Source organism: Pagrus pagrus (assembly GCF_965226575.1).
Source record: "Pagrus pagrus genome assembly, chromosome: 23".
Taxonomy (NCBI): domain Eukaryota; kingdom Metazoa; phylum Chordata; class Actinopteri; order Spariformes; family Sparidae; genus Pagrus; species Pagrus pagrus.
Genome location: NC_140205.1, coordinates 14,116,188 through 14,137,763, shown reverse-complemented (window position 1 = coordinate 14,137,763; position 21,576 = coordinate 14,116,188). Strand labels below are relative to the sequence as shown.

Below are 21,576 nucleotides of genomic sequence, written 5' to 3'. Positions count from 1 at the left end.
TTGTAGCGAGGGGCTTAAGCTCAATATTGTGCAAACCAGGCCCTCATCCAGCTGCATCAACAGTGATGAACAAAAGCATAGACAGAGGGGATGCTGGCCACCCTTTCTTGTTCAGGGAAGAGTGCAGGTTGACAGTCGAAGTAGCACTGGAGATCTGGAGGAGGCTGGTGGCAGAGCTGGAAATATTGTGTAGAGACTCTACTCTCAGCAGTGGTTTGGAACAGGACTGGGTTGTGAGATGACATCCACTGCAGAGCCATCTCCATCTTCTGTTTTGTATGTTTTGTCTGTCCAATGGTCTGCAGGTGGAATAGCACAAAGGCTAATGGTGGCACATTCAAAAACTCTTTCCAAAAACAAGATGCGAATTGAGGTCCCTGATAGGACACGTGTGCCAGTGTGGCAACCCCCAGGATGACAGGCCAGGCAAGAAGAGTGCCCCCACTGGAGAAGGTGTGAGCCAAAGCAAAGTGAGCTGGGACAAAAGACCTTTAGCAGGGCAACCACTGGGAGCTGCCTAGTGTGTACTGCTTTAATTTATGATAATTTCCTCAGAAGATTGGTTGGGAGAATCTCCACTGGCAGAAGTGTCCTCAGGCTGGAACTGGCAGAACAGGGCATCTTGCTTCACATTCTTAGAGCCTTTGGCGGTAGAAAAGTGAGAAGATGAATCAATTAAAAAAAGAGTAAACCTGACCTGGTGGGAATTCAGACAGATGTAAAGGCAGATGTATTCCAGGTTCTTGTAGTCGGTCCAGACCAGCCCCCAATATGTATCTCAACAGTGGTCCTGGAAGGATCGCTGGGAGAGAACAGCACCCACTCTTGCATTAGAGGCATTGGCCTCCCCCACAAACTTGACTGATGCATCAGGAAGGGAGAGGACAGGAGCGAGAAAAGAGTCTGTAGAAATGGCAAATCTCAGGAAGCACGACAACTGCTTGCAAGAGGAAAGGACCTTGACCTTGATAGGATCAGTCTGGATGCTGTCTGCAGTGATAGGGAATGCCTGTTTTTGATGGTAATGTTTTCAAGACCCTGGTAGTTGTAGGGATATGCATGCAGGGACTTGGTGTTTGTCCCCTTTGTTCATGAGGAAGAAGCCTGCCCCTGCTGATCATGGGGAGGGCTGGATGATCACTGCTGCTAGGGAGTCGCTGATTTATTTCTCCCTTGCTTGAGGTTTTAGGAGCAGACAGTCAATAAAGCCAGCCCTTGGGTGGAGACTTGCCCTCAGGAGGTCAATGGCGCAGTCGTAGGGACGATGACTCAGGCTGTATTAAGACCCCTTACAAATCTGGATCCAGAGATCTGGAAACTCGTACACAGAGCAATCATAGGAGACAGTGCAGCATAATAGTCACAACTCCAGAGGATCAGTACATGTGTGGATTATGTCTGACAAGCTATGGAAACGGCAGAATGACAGGCAGTTAAAATGCATCTATAAGGTGTAAGGTGAGTGTCTTATGATAACCTGACATGCCCAGGTGGACAGGGGCAGTTATATGATCCTAGAGCAGAGAAGGTATCCACGGAGGGTGCAAGCCTTCATGGACTTGGCTCGGGGCTCTCGGCCAGTCCCAGCTGATTGGCAAACATGCTCTCCATAAAAAAATGTAAAAAAACTCAGGCAGGCAGAGGAATGGTGCTGGACAGAACTGGTAGATAAATACGCGACTGGGATGATAGTAATATAGGAACAGGTGTACAGGTGGACAGGGGAGGTCAGGTGATTGGGAATGGTGGGAACACAGGGGTTACTGCACAGAGAGTGGGAGTGGTACCATAAATGAAAGGAGAGTTGGTACATAGCAGGGGAAAAAAGCAGACAAGGAAAATGTGAGACTAGGAATGGGCCGACATTGTGACACATGGAGGTTAGTACTTCAGGCAGTTTCATGCTGCATATCTACAAAATTAAATTAATTGACCAAAATACAAGCTACTTTCTTTTTCTTTAAATATACAAAGCAGGTGAATCCAGACAAAAGATAAGATGATAAAACTTGAAACTCATGGGAGCTGCAACTTATCAGAAATTGTATATTTTATACTTCAAATTAACAATATGAATTTAGTCTCCTCACATTTTTCAGTGTATTGGATTGAGGAGATATACAAAAGGACTGAGGGTGGTTGGTTTACCTCCCACCTTTTTCCTGCTTTAGAAATAAAACCCTTCATTTGATATAACCAGTTTAGTTGAGGTCCAGTAGGCAGCGTGCCTCGGATCAGGTGTTCTCCAGATGTGCTAGTGAGAGCCATCCTCAGGCTCCGACTAATCTCTTATTTGGAGAGAAGAGATGGAACAAGAAAGCCCTCCATGACTATCAAGGGTCCACTGTGCTGTATACTGTTAAAGCAAAGCTTATTCTTTTTGGGAAGTCTTTTAGAGAAACTGCATCCTTGTGTCATATTTACAATCAAGTGAGTCTCTCTAATGTAGAAAGTCATATTTCATTTGAAGGTGCTTTGTTTGCCATTTTGTTTTTTTCTGAAAGCCTCCCACAGTGCCTTGAATGCTTTCATTTTCATTGACTACGTTTATATGCAAAATAATTTTGTTTTTGTAATCGAGTTGTGCCAGTTGTGGCTCAGTTTGAAATGCTTGTACGCTTATTATGAAAAACCTTGAATGGGTTGTCTGGCATTAGACCTCGATGATATGGCATAAATTCATATTTCTGTATTTTCAGGCTGAATTGATATATATCTTGGTATTTTGTACAAAGTTGACTTAATGTTCAGTTGTAAGTCAAAGCCACATTTGAAATGTCACAAGCACTTTTATTAACTCAGTTTGAAACTAAACAGCTGCAAAACATGTAGATGAAAAATTATGTAAAATTAATAAAAGGGCTGTGTTGCCCTTTTTTTGCACATATGGTGCTACAGAGGTTGACGTTTTGCTGCACAAGCCACAAAACTATAGCGCGAGTATGTAATTATCAAGTAGGTCCAAAAAGTTATTTTCCATGGCATTTCAAATAAATACGGGACTGGAAAAATGCAGACATTGGTGTAAATATCTTTACTTGTTTATGCATAAAGCACATAGCATAGAGAGAGAGAGAGAGAGAGAGAGATACTTTTCCTGTGCTATCTAAGTCTTGTGTATGACATGTCTGTCTCACTGTGAGACAATAGGCTACAACTTCCAAGTTGAATAGCCATGTGCTATGATTCACCGCACACACAAACAACTACACAAACCCTCACCTCACACACACAAGTGTCTCTGTGTCCCACACGTGCAGTGCAGCGCTGTATTGCACGGGTGCTGCAGTGATTTCATTAACGGCACAGACACAATTTGGCGAAGCACGTGCAACTTATAGGTCTATGTCACACTGTAGACTAATTAACAGACTGATTAAAATAGAGTAGCGGCGCTGTGTCTCCCTCAATGTTGCTGGAGAACTTATGAGCAAGTGGGGTGGAGCTGCACAGAGAGTGAGAGAGAGGAGAGACAGAAGCTGGCATGGCTTTACAGAAGAAAGGTTTTATGTAGCGCAGTTTCACCCTATATCAATATAAACCATATTGTCTCAACTATATCGCTCAAAAATTTTTTTTATATATCGTATATAGTCAAGGTACTGCCAGCCCTATGTTGCACGTAGACACCGTACTGACTTGGGATTATTTGCAACCCCTGTAGTAGAACTATTTGAATAATGAGTCAAAGAGGGAAGCTGCTCTTTCACATTTCTTTTTATTATGTACTTTTTCTCACTATCTGGGATCATATACATGTATTTCTCTGCTTCTTTCACTCCATCTTATCTCTCTTTCCCACTTGGTCTCTCTCTTCATTTACTATTCTACATTCTGGACAGAATTAAAAAGAAGGATATGATATTCAGCACAGGGACACACCAAATATCTTTGCAAAAGCCAAGGTGGATTAAGCAGTGAATGATTATCAAACATGACACCAGTCATGCTTGATAACAGGGACGTTCAGGGCCACTGGCATCCAATTACAAAGTATTACATTCAAGGTAATTATGGGGTAAAGTTCATGGCAGTGCAACAGTGTTTGCAATTTAGGAAGGGCAGAATTACTACAGAGGTTTAAGGTAACGGTATCTTGTGTGTCTGTGTTCATGAAGGCGAAGTAATGAGAGTGGATGGTTGCTCTCCACCAGACAACCAGAATGAACTGTGCAATGGCTAAAAGAATCTCTGTCTCTCTGTCTCTCTCTCTCCCTCAGACTGGGGGCTGCCCTGCCTCCACAGAGTGCTCGGCCACTGCTGCATTGTGGCCTGGGGCCTCATTTGAATGGGCCTTTAGTATTTTGTGTGAACAAGTCAGCGCCATTTGCATTTGTTCCAGTCACAAAGGTTTAACAGGTCAATAGGGACTCCCTGGCAGAAAACTAACACGCTAGGGTACCTTTTTTTTTTTCTCCTTCCCTCACGTCTGCTCCTTCGCTGTGGTTGTCAGGCACCCGGCAGGCTTGTCCTGGTAGTATGTAACTTAAACATGTCGTGTGTGTATGTGTTTTAGGACAAGATTGGTGACAGCGGGGAGCAGGGTGAGAAAATAGGAGCTAATACTCTCCAGGCTATACTGACAAAGGTTTAATTAACACAACTTATAGCAGCAGCTTGTTTGAGTGACAGAGAGTGTGTGTGTGTGTGTGTGTGTGTGTGTGTGTGTGTGTGTGTGTGTGTGTGTGTGTGTGTGTGTGTGTGTGTGCATGTAAAAGAAGAGAGAGCAGAGACTCACACACAGTGAAGTATTTACACTGTTAATACAATTTGTAACATGGTGTGGAACAATACGTGACGATATGTGGGAGCTAATTGCACCTCAGCAGCTTCAAGTGTGATGGCAGGATAAATGATCATTGTGCCATTTATAAAGAGATAAAGTAACACTTTGCTGAAGGAGTTTGTTACTTCTCTTCTCTGGGAACTTCACACATTATAGAAAAAAAGTTGAAAAGTTTTTTGTAGCTAGAAGCAAAATAAAACAACTTTTGTAGCATTGTTAGCATTCCTATTTTAAACTTATGGAGGCTGTTAGCTTAGATATGTTAAGCTAGCTCAGTGCTAGCAGTGCTCATCACCTTTTTATAACTTTGCTACCAGGGAAAAAAATCTTAAAATGATCTTTCTAATATATGTTATTATAATTGTAAAGGCGTCCAGTGAGTCATTCTGAAATACTTATATATGTTTGAGTAAAAATACTAGCTCGGTACTTTGTGATATAGTGCTTTTAGCAAAACCATTGCACCCAATACTGGTCCTAACATTGTAAAACAGTCGTTTTTGTGCCAGTCGGTCTATTTGAGGAGGATATCTAGAGCGTATCATCTCATTAAACATTTATTGTGATTTTTGGATAGATAGCTGTATTCACTTTTATGGAAGTGTAGCCTCTGTCGCTCACAGTCCAAACCCAACAGCACAGTGAGCAGGTATTTTTGTATCGACTAAATGCTTACATGTAATTTATCTGTCAAAAAAAAAAAAGTGAACTTAATGCACTTGAAATAATAGATTAATACTGTTCCATCACAGCATTTCAATCCACTTTATGTGGGTTTTAAGTACAGTAGGTTGTCCTAGTGCTCAGAGAGATTGTCCTGCATTTAAAATGTCAAAGGCTGCATCGTCCTAACAGCCAGGTGTGTTGCTGAAGGGTCCTCAGGCACGACAGTGACCCCCTCCTCCTGCTCACTCCACCTCAGTACACCATGAGTCAACATACTGTGAAACCGTAGTATTCGGTTTTTACAAATAGAATAATATAACTCAATCATCCCCAGCCTCTTCTATCTCTTTTTCTACTTACAGTGCGGTTTTATCAATAATGTAATAACCTTCAACAAACAGCATAGCACACAATTGGCATTCACAGTGACAATGAGCTGAGGGATTTTTTTGTATTTACTGTATAGTTCAGAATGAAACTTAATGCTTAATGCCCTGTTCAAAGGCAAGTCTTTCTGTGGTTTAAAAACAGGAATAGGAGTGTGGATTTTCTTCCACAACACATCATTTAAGCCGTCTGATTTTGGATTTGTTTGCATCAATAGCAGAATCCCGATTTGCGAATCCTCCACAGTGGAATAAACTCTTGCGTTGTTTGCGATTGAAAATATTAAATTGAGCATGTAAAGCTTAAGAAAGAAATAGTTTTCAATGTGTATAAGAATGTGTAGTTTACACATTGTATGAATGCCGTGAACACCAAATATACTGTAGCTATACAATAATAACAGGAAAAAAATGTTTTCTGCATCAAGAGCAGATGAATAATTTTTTAGACAAAAACTGAGAAAAAAATGCATTTTCAAACCTACACGTTTCTTGCTTGTGAAAGTCTGTCCTCCCTATTTTAAAGCTTGTTCCAGACATTAGCTAGTTTAATCACTGTATACACCAACATGCACACTATAAGGAACTTGCCTTGGAGACTTGGCGCACGTAGCATAAATATAGCAGAATATACAGACACAGTGTATATAGTAGGATACAAAACTATGTACACATCATGCACAACTGTACACATGATTAAAACATGCACCGGTTGTATATATATCAGCACATTGAAGAGTATTTTACAGGAGTATTTGACAGACAGCAGAGGAGGGAAAAATCAAATATTTTGTGGCAGACCTGAGTGGGAGGCATGCTTACAATTGCTCCTGTCATGCTGATCTGAGCCCGCCTGGCCACAGCACCATGCTCTGCTGTGCTGTATTTTGTTTCGATTGTTTGTGTTGAGCCGTGTGACCCACTATTTGGACTTCTGTTCCATTATCTTTCAAAAAACTTGCAGCAAAGAAAAGCAAAGAAGTGAGAGCCCAGCGTCAGGTGCTACAAGCTGCTAGCTAGGCCCGTAGCCAGGCCCAGAGAGCCAGACCTGGCAGCTCCGAGGCTGCGACGTGTGAAACACTGCACACAAAGGAGCTTGCTCCATCTGTATGCACCCTACATAGGCAGGCTTTTGTTGCAGCCGACAGGCACATGACTGCTAGCATCTTAACCCCTGAGAGCCAGCGTCTCTTTTCCCCTCTCACTAGACTGCACACTGCAGTAGAGATCACAGTGAGTTAATACTTGAAGGAAAAAAGCAACACTTGATTTAAAGTTAGAGCTACAGTTGTGGTTCATGTGTGATTTATGTCTTTGGTGTTTTCTGTGGACACTTTGCTATAAAAAAACTCCCCAGGAACTATTTCTAAAAAGAAAAGTAAAATTCTAGTATAATGTTTGTCGACTCTTACTTATTAAATATGAATTCTGTGACATGTTTGTTGTTATTCAGGCAAAACTTTGTTAAAGCAAAATGAATGCTATACATTGTTTGAAGAATTGGATCAGTGCTTCATTTTTAACAATGATTTGGGGTTAATATTGAGGTCAGTCATGAATAGGGAAAGACCAGAGAACAAAACAACAAGAAAGTGTTTTCACATGAAATATATGTAAAAATATGCAGATGAATATTTCCTGTGCTGCTGTATAGATTTACAAACAGCATTTATGCAGGTCAGATGTAGGTTGGTTTCCACATTTCGGCTTTAATTGCGTTATCCCTTTTCCTGCCAGGCCAACTTTGCTTATTTGTCTGTACGTTTTGCATAAAGTTTTAGGGACAGTTGAGAAATGAGATCGCCGACTCCCGCTGGGAGACCCCTCTGTAAAATCCAATTAAAGATAAATCACGAGCATCAAGACTTGACGGCTGCCGCAGTTAGGAGATGCTCCGAACTATTAGCACTCTTCATTTTTCAATTTTTAGCGTGCTACGTGGCCGTCCTTGAGTAGATCATTAAGTCACACACACTCACACACACACCCAAACGTTCTCTCTGTGGGAATATTTCCCTTTTTAAATTGCTGTAAACCAGCAATAAGAAAAAGATAAAAATTATTTTCTAAATTCAGAATCCTTTCTTGTGAATTTCCTGCTCACGAAAATAGATAAAGTTGGTTTTATATAGACCTACTCGCGTTCTTCGCGTAACGTTTTATAACCCAGACAAGTCCAGACGTGCGTGTGCATGTTTGTGTGCATGTGTGACGCGGGGTATAATGTGTGCGCAGACTCGTGCTCGATATGAAATGAAACAAACACTCTCTTTGAAACGTTCCTGAACCCTTAGTCAGCTGAACTGAAGACAAACATGCTGTCACTCAAACAGACAAATGTAACGTTTTTGGTGACAAGAAGAGAACAGAGCGGAAATCACAGGAAGTACAGAGAGGTTGCAGTTAAAATAAAAATTCACATCATGCACACACACACACCTCTACCAGAAACTATCCTTGTATGAAATGTGTGTGTATGGTCCTGATGGGGGCTGGGGTGCGCAGGGCTCCTATCTGGGCCGAGCCAGGTCACGCAGGCCCATCCAGGCTGCAGTAGCTCTGTGACGTGGCACTAAACTAGAACCAACAGCAGGTCCGAAACCCTTTAAGAGGTGGTACCACTCCCTGAGAACACCAGAGACCTTCTTGTGAGCTGATGTTTGATAAGAGCCGCAAAAATAATCATTTATTAATGCGGGATGGACCCCGAAATGTGAGCAGAGTATCAGGAGAGGTGTGTGTGTGTTTGTGTTGGGAGGAGGGGGAGAAGAAGGGTAAGTTAAAAAAAAAAAAAAAAAAAAGCATCTGAAAAATCAATTTCTGATGTGCCTTTTTTTGTCTGTATTTTGCCTTTGTTTGTTTGTTTTTTTGCATTATTTATGACAATTTATTCCGGAGGAAGAATGTGTACAAAAATGATCTAAACGTTTGAGCTGAAATGTCGTTGACTTCACATTCAGAGCATTTTTCCTGTGTCATCTAGCACTGCAGAATATTTCGATGAATCACAATGAAGCTCCTTTTAATGCATGCTTAGATAAGATCAAGGTATCAAGGTATCAAGGATTACAGCATCAGGTTTGTTGTAAATTAAATTTTGCCATGCTCAAGTGTTATTACAAATTAGAGAAAAAAGTCTTATTTTGTCAAGGATCCGAGTGGCATTTCTTTGTTCCCTGGATAATAATTCTCTGTAATTAAATTTTTTTAATGTCCTCGAGATGAACAGCGTATTCTCTTTGCTAAATTAGAAACCAAACTTTTCTAATAAACCTGGCAGTTAGAAAATGACCTAGAGAGGGGAGTCTCATGGTTAACTGAAAGTAGGACGCTGATTCTCCCAACGCACTGCCCTTACTTTAATGAGAGAAGAGCTGCAGAAAAGGGACGAGCTGTGAAGCTGTCAAAGTGCTGTTTGTTTGGGATTTGTCTGTTTGGCTGTTTTAAAAGCTGTTTAGGACACTCGTATGTAGAGAGCGCAGTGTCCATTTCATCTTTCCTCTTTTCCAACCTTTGCTCTGCTCGGCTCTGCTGCCGAATGGGCTCCTTCCACACAGAGAAGCTCGGTTTTCAGAGGTGAGTGGCTTAATGATTATCAAAGAAATACATTAGAATCAAAGTGCTCTGTTAGTGCCCTTGATAAGTGTAAACTGGGCTCAGAAAACACTCGAGAATGGTTTCCTGACCTTGCAGGCTTGTACCTCTTTGTTTATTTACAGTTTCAGTCAGCTGCAAGAGATTACTCTTTACTCTATTACATTTGTAATACAAAAGTAAACAAAAAGGAACATTTTTATAAAGTTTATAAAATTATTACATGTATTTAATACTAAAGGTTCAAATGTGAAAGAGTGAAAAACAGGATTGAGGCATAGCTGCATTTGAAAAGGAAGATTTTTAAATTACACATTCAAAATGTCTGAAAGGTCTGAAGCTCAAATGATTTTTGTACACGCAGATGGCCACTTGTTTTCTTGACAATTACAATTTATTGTTACTATTAAACCTTTCGAAAGAGGTTTTAAGTCTCATAAGAACGTGTTTGACATCCTGGATAACAGTCCTGTCAATACACTCTTAATTGCACAATCTTAGAGAGAAACATTTAATTCATTTTGAAGTGTTTCCAACAGAAACGGGGGCTTGTGTAGTTTATAAAATTGCCCTATTCTTATTTTTTAACAATAATTGTAATGTATTTTTTTAATATCATTTAGTCATGATGAAGCTTTGTTTGAAAAAAGTGCACTTTGTTTTTTAACTTTGCCTCATTACTCTCCTTAAGTTAACTTAAAGAAAAGAGGTCAAAGTTAAATTTATTAGGAAATTCTTCCCTGCAGAATGCAGGAAAAACAAAATGGTCATCATTTTGATGTTTAAATTTACACAATCTTTTCAGAAATAGAAGTTCCTCCCTTTAAAAAAAAGAAAAGACCACTTGTATTTTCTTTTATCTTAATAGGCCACATCAAAAATTTGAAATGAAGTTTCCAACATTTCTTTTAAATAAAGTCCTATATTACATTAATGAATTCATATTTTCATAAATTCATTAATGCTTTTTAAAAAATGATCCTGATCAGAAAACAGAAACATTTCGATCTCTGACTGAATTCGTCTCCTTTTTCCTGCACTGAAGTCTGGTTATACTGGCTCACATTACATTACCAATTACTCACAATGTTGCTTTTGTTTTTACTATTTGTTAATTATACTGTTTTACATATCATTAATATTGATGTATATATATTAATTAATATAAATGATATAGATATTTGGTTTCTCTGTGCTTGATTTTTCGATAAATCTATTGGCACGTATTCAATATATGCCGATTATAGAAGAGAGAGTGCTATAATACTTCAGATTGTTTCTTTTCTCATTCTTGCTTGAAATAATTACATTTCATACTCTTTATAAACTTTAAAACAATTTAAAATACTGTATTTGCATATATTTTGCATGTATATATTTTGAGCAAAAAGAAGAAATCAATTAATTTAATATGAACACATCAACGCGAATAAAAAGCGTTCGGTATATACGCTCATATCGTTCCTTATCCGTGACGGAGTGCAGAGAGTTAACCTCTGTATCTCTCTAGTTTCAAAGTGACTAAAGGAATTCTTATGTATGTCTCCAACAGTCAAGTCATTGTACATATTTGTTTTGAAATGTGTTGAAAAATAACCATTTTTCATATAGCAATATGCCGTACAATGTCCGACATTTTTGTCGCGATTTGGCAAGTTATAAGCAATGTGTGAGTGACTGCATCAGTCAGGCCGCCATGTTGTCTCCTCCTGTCCTCCATTTTGTGATTCTCTCTCTCTGTTCTTGCTCACCTGCTTTTATCAAAGTTGGACCAAACTCTCTCCGGCTCTTTATCGAAGTAAAAAAAAAAAAATTGTAATGCTTTAATATGATTTTTAGATTTTTTTTTTCTATAAGATCTGTCAGGCTTTTGTTTTATTACAAAGAAAGCTGATCTGATGGCTGATAACTTTACTTCCTACCTTAAAGTTCCTACCTAAAAAGCTGTGATCTGCCCTTTAACTGCAACAAGATGAAATTAGCCTGGACAGGCAGAACTCCTCTGTAGGAAAAGTGTGTCCTATTTGAGAAGGTGTTAACCCCTTAGAACAACTTGTCCATGTAATCAGCAACACCCGTGTGAGAGGTTGCATGCGACGTTAGGTTTTACAGCTCCGCGGCATGAGCGACTGTGACCCGTAGCCTCATAATGGCCGCCGGGGGTCATGAAGGTTAATAGAGACTGATGTATGAGGCCCCAGAGTGACATCCCAAAGGGGATGGCCCCTTAATCCTTATTAGGCCTCTGTGTTAGTGATCCTTACCTTTCAAAGCAAACAGCACGCTTCCTTTGCCGTGGGGCCCCGGCCTGCCCCCGGCGTTACACTTCTGACCCTGGGGTCGTGGCCTTTGTTCAGAACCCTTCAGAGGCTGACCTTAGGGGTCACGGCTGTAATAGAGAAGTTGTCGAGGCGCGTGCTGCCGAGGGGCCCCTCAGCAGACCACCTTGTAGAGGGAGCCGGCGCTCCGCACTGGTCACCGCAGAGAGAAGGAACGCGTATGTGTGTGCTCGGCGGAGTGTGAATGTATAGATGGCTGTAACTTATCGGGTGAAAATACAACAGGGGGTTATATGTGTGAGTTATTGCCATTAAGGACAAGGTCTGAAGCTTGTAAATAAGACCTGAACTTTGGCATTTAATCACAATAATTCATGAATTCAGAGAAATAACTCCTTCAGTGAGGGTCACATCTCTTTTTACTGGCATTCACCAGGTGGTTCTACTTATTTCACTGCTTTTTATTCACTGCTGACTTAAAGCTTCGAGTAATGCATTGAAGAAATAGCATTTTAGGTACAGAAATAGATTATAGATAGACATTTTAAACCTTTGGATTTTTCTGCTGTCACAAATGAAGGACTTGCTTTAAGAGAGAGATGTTTTTTCGCAAGTCTTTTCTACTGTCTGTAATTAACAAATCATTTGTTATTTGATTACAATTTATGTTGTGATTTTTCTGTATTTATTCTGCATATTTTTTGCCACCGAGTATTAAAAATATTGCAGTTCATATTATTCTCAAGTTCTGCCTGTGTTGCTTGTCCCAGGACAGTACGTTATAAATTTCATCCATGTATGTTGATTGGTTGTGTTTTTTGTTGATTCATAAGGATGTGAAGGCGCCTGTGTTCGATAATATCACACAACAACTTTATTGTTTAAGCTCATGAATGAGCTGTATCTCACTTTGAGTGTGAGACATTCACTGCCATGTTGCACAGCGGGGACATGAGTTGTGCATCATTGACACATTGACTGCGGTCGGTTAATTTGATTGTGTTTTCTTATTAAATTATCCCGTTTGCACCTTTTTGATTTTTTGCAGATGTGGAAGATTCACTGAAGCTTAATCACTTCACTGCAGCCTCTGTTCTCCCCTCTCCTACTGTTTTCAGCTGAACTATGCTTTAAAATCTGATTTACATGCTTATCAAATATCAACAATGCAACATGCTTTTACACACTGACAATAAATGTGTGGTGGGGCAGAGCATGGCTTGGATGTAACCTGGAGGTGAAGGGTCTTGATGAAAAAAAGTCTGTGGTCGTGGACTCTTGGAAGTGTCATAAATGAGGTTGTTAATATTGGAGTTTCATCAATGGCAGCATTACGCAGGCCGCTCCTGCAGGGGCGAGGCCGCGCAGAGGGCTACAGTGTCAGAAGTTGGCAGCTGAGCCAAAACCAGAGTCGTATCCTCAAGTGAACTCTCCACGACGTACGGTGCAACAGGCTCTGCCAAGTTTTTTGAATTCCTGCCACATGTTAGATGGTAAACAACTGACTAGCAGCAACAGTGTCTCAGATAGACGAGGAGGGCTGAGGGACTCTTCAAATTGCTGACGAAACACACGTTTGTTTACACTATTGTTTGATTTATATTCAGCATGCAGCCGTAGTGGCGTTTTCTGCTCGCTGCGATTGCAATTGGTTCATAGACGTGGCGAGATGTGACGTCACAGGGTTCGATCTGATGACTGTTTGGTGCTCGATCCGTTTTTCCTCATCAAGGGGCACGAGTGACTTTATATCTTGATAAAAGTACGCTCGAATCACTCGCTTTAAGCGCCTGGTTTCTGTCTTACTCGTGCTCGTTTTTCACGACTGGAAGTTTTTTCGCGTTCGTGCTTTGTGTGTTTTTGATATGCGGATGGTGCAGCAGAAAACAGGGAATCTGAGTTTCATTTGAGACTGTGGAAAGCTGAGGAGAGTTAGGCAAGACAAGTGCACTCACTCTCTGTCTCTCTCTCTCTTTGGGTCCGTCCTCTGAGGAAGAAACACACACAGCAGCGTAACGCCTTTTCTTTCAGCCTCCAGGACTCAGAGTGAGGAGGTAGGAGAGGCTGCAACTAACCAAGCGGCCATATTAGTTTGCTGTTCAGTAGCTTCATACTCGCTCTGGTCTTCGTCCGCTTCTCCAATCGCACATATGAGAAAATGTTCAAGTGTGTATATGAAGGCTTTCCCACCTTTATTTGTGTAAATGTGCACAATTCCCCTTTAGACTCTGCCTGAGCAATAAAGACAGCTTGAAATCAAGACCAGCTAGCCGTGCTCCATGATGTGAGATCTGTCGTTTCTTTGGACAGTTTTCCCTTTTTCCCCTCTCTTTTGTGCGGCTGCTACTTTGGGGAGAGAGGAGGGGAAAAAATTTGCCTGTGTTGAGTTCTGGGTTTCTTTTGGGAAAGAGAAGACTGGAGGGGAGGGGAATGGCGTCCAAAAGAGAGGAAGTTGTTTTTTTGCCATGGGGGAATCTGTTGCAAACAGCTAAAGGGGCATTACAGCACTTTGGCCAGAGAGAAAGGGGAGGGAAGTCGGGTGGAAACCGGACGGGTGTGAGTAACCTTCAGCAGGCTGATGCAGAGGTTGGTAGGTGTGCATGAGACAGGGGGAGAGAGAAAGGCAGCAGGGGTGGTATCTGGCACAAAAAACCCTAAAAAAGATCCTCCTCATGCAGGCTTAAATTAACACTAGCTGTTCAGAGCAGGGCTGTTTATTACTGTAGGCTATAACAGTGCTACTGAAAGGACAAGAAAGGGTGGGAGACAGAATAGGCTGGACACTAAAGGGGAGGCGGAGGGGGAAGGAGGGTGCAGGACACGAGCAGAGTCATCAGCAGAGTCCATTTTATCGTTCGGTTACTGCCCGACATTTCTCCTCTCCTTATTCGCACGCAGGAGCGCCGCTGCTGCTGCAGATCGCAGCAAGGCGAGGGTGGCCTAGTAATGGCACATGGCGGGCGCACTGCGGTAAATATTAGAGGGTTTTACAGCACGGTTCGCTGTTGCAATCAAGGCAAGGCAGTCGCACCCAGGTGCTTATCTGACTTTGATTGCGTGCCAACACAGTCAACGTAGCTTTTTGACTCATAAACGTGTCGAGGGTCGAGAAATAGAAGAAGTGATCGTGATCGTGGCCAATTCCATCAGCGATGGCGCCAGACCTTCTTTTTCGGCCTTTATTAGGGGGACGCCATTGCTTCCATTGGCTCCCTGGAAGTTTTAGGATGAAGGACAACTAGGTCAAAGACAAACGTCTGATAATAAACTGGAAATAGGTCTGAAATGAAAAGATGACTCGTTAATCTTTTCCACGAATCTCAAAGTCAGGTGTTGCAAGTTGTCTAAGAATCCTTTAATCATTTGTGAGTGTTTGCTGTGACTCTCCTCCTCAGGAGAAGTGCACTGTGCCCCCCCTTCCTGCCTCCCTCCCCCCAGCTCCCTCCCTACCCCGCCTTGTGCACGCGCACGTCGTGCCGGTGATGAAAACGCGCAGTGTGCACGCACTCCCACACGTCCCTGTTTCATCATCAGCTGAGCCCGTTCTCCTCCACTCACAGCTCTTCGCCCCTCCCTCTCTCGCCCCCTCCCCTCCCGGCTCTCGCTTCTTTTTCTATCCATCGCTCTCCTCCTCCTCTCTCCCTGGGTCCCGGCCACATGCGAGAGGGTAGACTAGGACGCTGCAGCTCTGAAAAAAAAGAGAGGGGAAAAACGCTCTGCTGCTATTTCTACAGGCAGGCCCTCCCCTTTAGCTAGTCTGTGCCAAAAGAGGGAGGGATTTTTTACTACTCCCAGTCCCAGGATTTTAACCCTCTGCCTGCTCTCTCTGCAAGATCTGCTCCTCAATATCATGCAACAAGTGGCTTTGCATTACTCCTACTTCGACATTGCTGCGCCATTTGTGAAGACGTTTTCCGGGACCCCCGTTTTCTTCACCCGCTGGGCGCTGATCACGTGCATTTTGGTCGTTTTTTGCTGCTTTTGGGGTGTTGTCGGTAGAGTTAAACTGGACGGGGTAGAATCAGGGGTTTTGGTTTGTGCCCTGCCGTGATGCGAAGGCTTTTCGAGCACGTGCTTCTTGATTGCTCGCCATGCTTCCTTTTCTTGTGAGTCCTCCCCGAAGCTGAGGACGAAGACAGCACTTTTGGTTTTTTTAGCATGTTGTTTGAGCAGCTGCCTGATTTCATGTTACCTGCGCATGTATCGTGATTTCAACAGATGATTTCTCGTGTATTTTCCTGTGCTCTTATCTCCTTCACCCTCCTCCTTCCTCACCCTTTCCATCTCTAAACCTCTCCCTCTTTTGGGTTTTCTGCCCCACCCTCTCTTCCTCACGCTCTCCCCCCTCTCTCTCTCTCCTCTCTCTCTCTCTCCTCTCTCTCTCTCTCTCTCTCCTCTCTCTCTCTCTCTTGCTCTCTCTCTCTCGCTCTCTCGTGGGCAGTCTCCACTGAAAGGGGAGCAGGAGGGCGGAGCAGCGACGGGGCTTTTTCTGGGACAGGTGCCAATTCCAAACAAAAGACACAAAAAGCCAAAAAAGAGTGAGATAGTTCCCAGCGGCAGGCAAAAAGTGGCACGTTTCAAGAACTGATTTGTAGTAATAACGTGTGTGCATGTGTAACTATTCTCGGGACTTTTTTTTTTTCATTGCTTGAGTGAGAAGCAGCAGCAGAGATCTTGAGTCCTCTCTTTCCCCCCTTCTCTGCTCTCTTTCTCCCGTGAAGGCATTTGAGTTTCGAGCGGGGAAAAGAAGGAGGGGCGGGTGGAGTTGGGAAGGGGCAGTGGGAGGCGGAACCTTGCCTCCTCTCCTCCCTGCAAGTCTTCTGCATTATTCATATGCCCGGGCCAGCGCTGCAATCTGACTGGCTGCCTGGCTTAGCATTCACCCGACATTCAGCGGCTCTGTTTGCTAACATTCCTCATTCAAAGCCTTGTTAACTGCCAGACGGGAGGAACACGCGACTCCATGGGAAACCCACATGGCCTCCTTATTGTGGCGGGCCCTGACAGTCTCAGACTAGGAGGTGGCAGACAGGGGAGAGCGAGGGGAGCCGGTTTGCAAATATTAGAAAGCAAGTTAGCTGAGGTGAGGCAGGTTGCCCGAGGCTTAGAGTCGGGTTTGGGGTGAGGTGGCCAGATTGACAGGGTTAAGCCCAGACAGTGGGCCAGACAGATGGGCAGACAGACATATAGACAAGGCGTTGAGGCAGACAGGGAGGCTGGCACTTTGTGGGACTCTGAATGGGTCTCTCGTTGGCGTGCCCGCCTACTCCTTGCAGGGAGTGCAGAGCTGTGTGACTGAATCCGAGCTCCTTCTCTGCCCTTCTCTACAGAGAGGATATGTGGACATGCTGCGTACAGCTACGGAGGGAATCCAGCACAATGAGCGGCGGAGATTTCGGCGCTTTATCCCGGATAGCAGACTGACTGCGGTTTGTGTGCCAGTTGCCTCAAAGTCTCAGTGGTAAGTCATGGAGTGTGTGTGGGTGTGGAGGTAAGTGTGTGTGTGTGTGTGTGTGTGTGTGTGTGTGTGTGTGTGTGTGTGTGTGTGTGTGTACGTACATGTATGCCTGTGTATGTGAAGCATGCACACATGCAGAGGTTTTCTTTTTGACAAAACCGATGAAACACTAAGATTAAAGCGGCGCTACGGCGCGGCTTCGTTTTCGACCCGAACTCCGTGTTGCTGTGTTGAAGTCTGGGTGTTGTTTCCTTCAGGGCGACACGACTATCCAGAGAGAGGAGGCTTAACTGAATATAGGCGAACCAAGGGGGGGAAACGTGGCACGGGCTTTGAATTTCCGACGAAACGGAGCTAATCTCTCCTCTGGTGCGTTCCTACCTGCAGTTTTGCACTCCAGGTCGGCCTTTTGTGTGTGTGAAAGAGAGACGGTTTTGGAGGGAGCAGAGAGGGACTAGTGCTGTAATGTTGGGCCGAGGGCCAGACAAGGCCTGCTGCACAAGGCCGAGCCCCACCACAACGCTCCCTCTCCCTCTCTCTCTCCCTCTCTCTCCCTCTCTCAGTCTCTCCCTCTGTCTCTCTCCCCTTTTCTCTCCTGGTCAGCTATCAGAAAACTATTAACCGCGATTCTCGTAACGAGTTTTCTCAATAAAACCCCGTCTCTGTGAATATATGCGGGGTTTTTGGTTTGTAATAGACGGTTAAACATTTGAAAATGGGTCATTGGTGACACGTGGCCACATGTAGCGTTGATATAGCTCGAACAGGCCTTTTGGACATTCAGTTTAATATGTTTTATAACTAAAGTGGCTCGAATATAAGCCTTCGTTTTCATTTTTTGCACTTTACTCTGCATGCGTAAACAAGCAAAATGCTTCCCACTTTAGTTCGATGATACGGTTTGAAGAATCTGTTAAATTCAAAGCAATCTCACCTAAACACAGTATTTGGGTTGTGTATCTGAATCGGAATAGAGCAGTTTGCTTTGTAAAGAATAATAAAGGTTACATTTGTCATTAGCATTAGTATCACACCTTCTTCATCCCTGAGGAAGAATAGTACGTCTAATTTTATCTGTATAATATCATATTTTCGACATAATTAAAAAAAACTAATGTGCCACACCCCCCCTTGCTGCCTTCTAGTGTGGCATCTTTTAATTATCGCCCATAAATCAGTTTCTTTGAACCAGCGCTAATTGAAAAATCTTGCATTTTTTTCCACATTTCCTGTCGTTAGGCTTCATGTTGAGCACCTCAGCACACCAGAGTCTACCATGACCAATAGGTAGGAGTGAAGGCAGTGTGAGTCATCACCGATAGCTCTAGTCATCCCACCTACGTCCTACGTTACACACTACAGAGCCTGGCACGAGCTCCGCCATCACTGTCACCCCCGCAGGAAAGACCCTAACTTCGCTTCCCCGCATTAGGTGTGTCTGAATCCCTCTTCTGAGACCCTCAACCCACTGATATTACGAGTTAACACGTCAGCATTAGAAGAAGGAACACGTCATTGCTGAGCACCAATCAGCTCACAAGGTGCTGCAGTAAAAACTTGCAGCAGAGTCAAATGAAGGATCTTTGTTGTTTGATTTTTCATTGCTCTTCTTTTGTATTTCCTTTTTTTCTAGTTTTTTCCATCGAGGAACAAAAGGTGATATTTGCGCATGGAGTCGTGACACTTCTCACGATCAAACGCCCTTCAGCGTATCGGGGAAGAATCGTGCTTTAATATACGTTTCATAACTTGGAACCTGTCGATCGTTTTATTAAATTTTCAAAAACACCGAAAGCGCTTTATAGCGTTCGAACGATTTGGCTTCTGTTTATTTTAGGAATAGCAAAAAAGTCATACAGTATATTTTTATTCAAAATATCGGCAGTCTTAGAAAGAAAATTTCATCCCGAGAAAAGCCAAAACATTTTTTTAAAAACTGGTTTCATCTCGGAATTTATATATTTTTTTCGACATAAAAATGGCAGTTTATCGGAGTTTGTTGTCAGATTTTAAACAATACACATTGATTTCCTGCACTTAAAATATTCTCTGACCTTAATGAAGTCCTGCAGCATTTTTTAAGCAGAAAAAGTTAAATAGAAATTTCGTTTTTTATGTCCAAGTTGAGTCAACAAGCCTGGTTTCTAAAAACAACTGTTTGATGTGTTATAGAGAACAACCAAACTAAAGGAAATGTGAAAGCTAACACAAAGAGTATCACACCACATCTTAAACAAGACACGCAGGACACACGCACGCACGCACGCACGCACACACACACACACACACACACACACACACACACACACACACACAAACACACATAGGCAAACACCCAGACACATTTGATGCTATGTACCCCACAATGAACCCTGGCTCCTTGGATGAATGGGGTTCCCACGCCTCTCCCAAGGAGTGCAGGGCAAAGCCTCCTCCTCTGAGCATTCACACACACACGCACACATGCACACACAATGCACTCACTACAGATGGCCACACAGTCTTACTCAAACACACACAGGTGCATTTGAGTATAATACAAAGACGAACACAGACATAGTTAAAAAAATAATGTTTATTCGTCCGAGGACTTACACATGTGACGAGTGTCAATTTTAAAGATGGAGCTTTATCTTTACCGCTTTAAAAAGTGACTTTTAATTTGTTAAGCAGCAAACAGGAAGCTAAATGAGGTGAGACATGTTTTGGTTGTTGTACTTTCAGTAACATTTCAGTTACACCTCCTCTTGTTTCAGTGTCTATGAGTGTGTGTGTGTGTGTGTGCATGAGAGTGAGAGTGTGTGAGAGTGTGAGCCAGTCATAAGGTTTTGTTTTGCAGGGAGAATTTAAATGAAGCAGAAACAAAAGTTCGTGGGAAAATCTAACATTTCATTTAGTAAGGGTTCAGCAACACAAAGTCCTCGAGCGTGTGTGTGTGTGTGTGTGTGTGTTAGTGTGTGGTTTTCACATGAATATATAAACGTGCCTCAGTTCCAAACTCTAAAATGAGATTGTTTAGTTTACAAAGGGGATGTATTTTAATGTTTATTTTTGGATTATATTTGCTTAAATACACTTGGCTGTTTTTTTTTTATAAATCACGTTAAAGTAAATTTCTTATTTCTCGTGTAAAAATAAGTTTGTAATTTACTCTTTTATACGTGATATAATTTTATATATATTAACTTACTTTTCTTTAATTATACTTCATTATAGAAAAGGTACTTTTTCTCAAATAACTTGCTTTGACACTGCATTGTGTGTGTGTGTGTGTGTGTGTGTGTGTGTGTGTGTGTGTGTGTGTGTGTGTGTGTGTGTGTGTGTGCATGCGCGCAAGTGTGTGAGTGGGGGCTATAATATTTATTTATATAAAATATTATATTTTAAATTGTTTGTTGTGTAAAAGGTATTTTAATAAAAAAATGTGGATTTTTTTAAGCTTAATCAGATGCTTGTTTATTTCTTAATGTTCCATTAATGCTTTCTATATTTTTAATCGATTAAGCACTTTTTAAATTTCAGCCGTTTATTTTTAGAATAAAAAATATAATTTCCAATAAAGAAAATTGCAGAAAATCTGCATAGGTGACGAAGAAAAAAGCCACGACTTTATTTGTAATTCTCACAACACACAGTTATCTCATTCCCACTGGTCATTTTCTGGAGCGAATTTTTTTCTGACAGATGAATCTTCATCCTCTTCATCACCGGCCAGTATATGGTAATATAGTTATCCAGTCTAAATCGGGCGGCAATATTCTGGGCCATGATCACTCTAACATATGTTACATCAGCCTTAATGATACACTCAAGTAGCTGCTTGGCAGGTTTATGACCTGAGGGCTACATGGACACCTTTGTGTGTGTGCGTGTGTGCGTGTGTGTGTTTTGTGAATATAGCTGTACAGTATTTTGTGTGTGTGTGTGTGTAAGTATGACTTTATTTACGTCTCTGTTTTTCTCTTCCATTTGCAGGCTCATTATTACGGAATGACTTAATTTTTCCTGCTCAGACCTCAATGTCAAGGTTGGTCACATGTTTTTATTAATTTTCTATATTTTCAAATGTATTTTTATTTTATGTTAGTATATATTTACTTCACATTCAGTGATGTGTTTAACTGTGTGTGTGTGTGTGTGTGTCCTGTGTGTGTGTGTGTGTGTCTGTGCATACCACCACACTACTGATTTCTCAAATTCAAAATCTTTTCGGCCTGTAGCTGCAAATATGCATCCTCTCGCTTCCTCTCCGGCCTGCAGGCACACAACACACAACACAATTAACACAGTTTGTTGTTTATTGAACGCAACGCGGATTGCGTTGTTTCTGGCGACTGTGGCAGCGAGCGACGCGTCCTCGTCAAAACCGGCCCCAGCACGTCGTGTGTGTCATGTCATCTGAATCAG

The 21,576-nt window shown here is 42.3% G+C and overlaps 1 long non-coding RNA gene across 1 annotated transcript in view; it reads left to right on the top strand.

The window, feature by feature from the left end:
• LOC311252490 overlaps positions 1–21,576 on the top strand; it is a 34,760-nt gene that overhangs the window by 9,157 nt on the left and 4,027 nt on the right. Inside the window, exons 3-4 of the long non-coding RNA XR_014621533.1 lie at positions 17,042–17,172; positions 21,145–21,196. This is a non-coding gene — a long non-coding RNA (uncharacterized lncRNA). The remainder of the gene's footprint in view (positions 1–17,041; positions 17,173–21,144; positions 21,197–21,576) is intronic.